At 46.3% G+C, this 2,763-nt stretch overlaps 1 pseudogene; it reads left to right on the forward strand.

Moving 5' to 3' along the window:
- The first annotated feature begins 870 nt into the window (after positions 1-870).
- On the forward strand, positions 871-1,344 carry LOC108530588 (peptidyl-prolyl cis-trans isomerase A pseudogene; annotated as a pseudogene).
- Positions 1,345-2,763: the final 1,419 nt, after the last annotated feature.

Raw genomic sequence — 2,763 nt, forward strand, 5'->3', positions numbered from 1 at the left:
TATATATATATAATTATTTTGTCCTGGAGGTTATAGGTTGTTTCACTGTGACATTAGGAAAGATACAGCTAGCAGAGAAGTCAATGATTTCATGAATATTATTAAATCTTTACATTAAAAATATGAGTTGGGGCCAGGTGTGGTGGCTCACACCTGTAATCCCATCACTTTGGGGGGCTGAGGCAGGAGGATCACCTGAGGTCAGGAGTTCAAGACCTGCCTGGCCAACATGGTGATACCCTGTCTCTATAAAAATACAAAAATTAGCCAGGCATGATGGCGGCTAATCCCAGCTACTCAGCTATAATCCCAGCTACTCAGGAGGCTGAGGTGGGAGTATCGCTTGAACCTGGGAGGCAGAGGTTGCAGTGAGCTGAGATTGCGCCTACATGTATACATATGAGTTGGAACTGGGTGCGGTGGCTCACACCTGTAATCCCAGCACTTTGGGAGGCCGAGGCAGGTGGGTCACTTGAGGTCAGGAGTTGGAGACCAGCCTGGTCAACATGGTGAAATCCTGACTCTACTAAATAAAGTACAAAAATTAGCCACATGTGGTGGCGCATGCCTGTAATCCCAGCTACTCAGGATGCTGAAGCATAAGAATTGCTTGAACCTGGGAGGTGTAGGTTGCAGTGAGCCAAGATTGTGCCACTGCACTCCAGCCTGGGTGACAGAATGAGACTCTGTCTCAAAAAAAAAAAAAAATATATATATATATATGTGTGTGTGTGTGTGTGTGTGTGTGTATAAACAAGCACAAAAGTCAATGACTTCATGAATATTATTAAGTTAAATATTTACATTAAAAATATAAGTTGAGTTTTGCATACACCGCCATTGCCTCCAAGGGGCCCCATACTATCAGCCATGGTTAACCCCACCAAGTTCTTTGATGAGCCCCTGGGCCGCATCTCCATGCAGCTGTTTGTAGACAAGTTTCCAAAGACAGCAGAAAGTGTTCATGCTCTGAGCATTGGAGAGAAAGGATTTGGTTATAAGGGTTCCTGCTTTCACAGAACTATTCCAGGGTTTATGTGTCACGGTGGTGACTTCACACACCACAATGGCACTGGTGGCAAGTCCATCTATGGGGAGAAATTTGATGATGAGAACTTCATCCTGAAGCAGACAGGTCCTGGCATCTTGTCCAAGGCAAATGCTGGACCCAACACAAACGGTTCCCAGTTTTTCATCTGCACTGCCAAGAGTGAGTGGTTGAATGGCGAGCATGTGGTCTTTGGCAAGGTGAAAGAAGGCATGAATATTGTGGAGGCCATGGAGGGTTTGGGGTCCAGGAATGGCAAGACCAGCAAGAAGATCACCACTGCTGACTGTGAATGACTCTAATAAGCTTGACTTGTGTTTGTTTTGTTTCGGTTTTGGGAAGGTTTCACTCTTGCCTTCCAGGCTGGAGTGCAATGTCACAATTTCGGCTCACTGCAACCTCCGCCTCCCAGGTTCAAGTGATTCTCCTGCCTCAGCCTCCTGAGTATCTGGGATTACAGGTGAGCACCACCCTGCCTGGCTAATTTTTGTATTTTTAGTAGAGACAGAGTTTCACCATGTTGGATAGGCTGGTCTTGAACTGACCTCAAGTGATCCTCCCACTTTGGCTTCCCAAAGTGCTGGGATTAGAGGCTTATGCCACTGTGCCCAGTCGACTTATGTTTCATCTTAACCTCGAGACCATTCCTTCTGTAGCCCAGGAGAGCACTCCTCCACCCCATTTGCTCACAGAGTCCTAGAATCTTTGTGTTCTCACTGCAGTTCCCTTTGAGCTCCAAGATTTCCTTCTTCCCTTCCATGCCTAGCTGGATTGCAGAGTTAAGTTTATGATTATGAAATAAAAACTAAATAACGACAACAAAAAATATGAGTTGATTTAAATAAAAATATCAAGTAAATATTAGTATAGGCAGTAAGCGGATATGGCAAAAAAAAAATCACTAAAATTTGAATGCGAATGGCTAAAATTCAGGAAATATGGCTTTAATAAAAACAGATAGAAGCTGTGGTGTATGCTTGTAGCCCCAGGTGACGCCCAGGAGAGAGGAGTGCTTGAGCCTGGAAGTTCAGGGCCAGCCTGGGCAACATAGTGAGACCTCGTCTCAACAACAAAAATGAAAAAAATCCACAACAACAAAAATAAACACAGATACATCTAAAATTGCTCTGGATCTTTGGAACAGGTCTGTCCTGATGTGGTGCTTTATGGGCCTGGGCACCCTGGCAGAAGCCCTTTCTGGCACAAGGAGAAGCTGATGAGATTCATGCTTACTGCCAGCTTGCTCCAGGCTACTTTCAGCCACCAGCACTATGGCCTTGTGCCTCCCTAGTCTCTGTTCTCTCCCTGGGATTTCCCCCAGGCTTGACTCTTCTCTCAACTCCTCTGTGCATGGCCTGAACTTGCCCTTGCAACCTGGCATGGATCAAACTGGCTTCCTAGTTTCTGTCCCCCAGCTCCATTCACCCTTGAGCACTGGCCTCACTTCGTCACCTCTTTCTGTATCTACACCCTTTGCCACTTCACTTTGCAGTGCCCTCTCAATGTGACTCTGGGCTGGCCATGAGACCTGTGTTGACCAACCGAACTGGGCTGAAGTGACAGTGCACCAGTTCCAGAGGCCCTGAGTGTCTCCATGACGTCTTGTGCATTTCTGCCATCTCTAAGAGAAGGATGAAATCAGCAGGTCCTAAGATAAGGGTGAAATATGTGGAACAGAGCTGCCTCAGCCAAGCCTTCAACTTCCAGTAGCACTC

Source organism: Rhinopithecus bieti, unplaced genomic scaffold, assembly GCF_001698545.2.
Source record: "Rhinopithecus bieti isolate Rb0 unplaced genomic scaffold, ASM169854v2 scaffold_7509, whole genome shotgun sequence".
Classification (NCBI taxonomy): domain Eukaryota; kingdom Metazoa; phylum Chordata; class Mammalia; order Primates; family Cercopithecidae; genus Rhinopithecus; species Rhinopithecus bieti.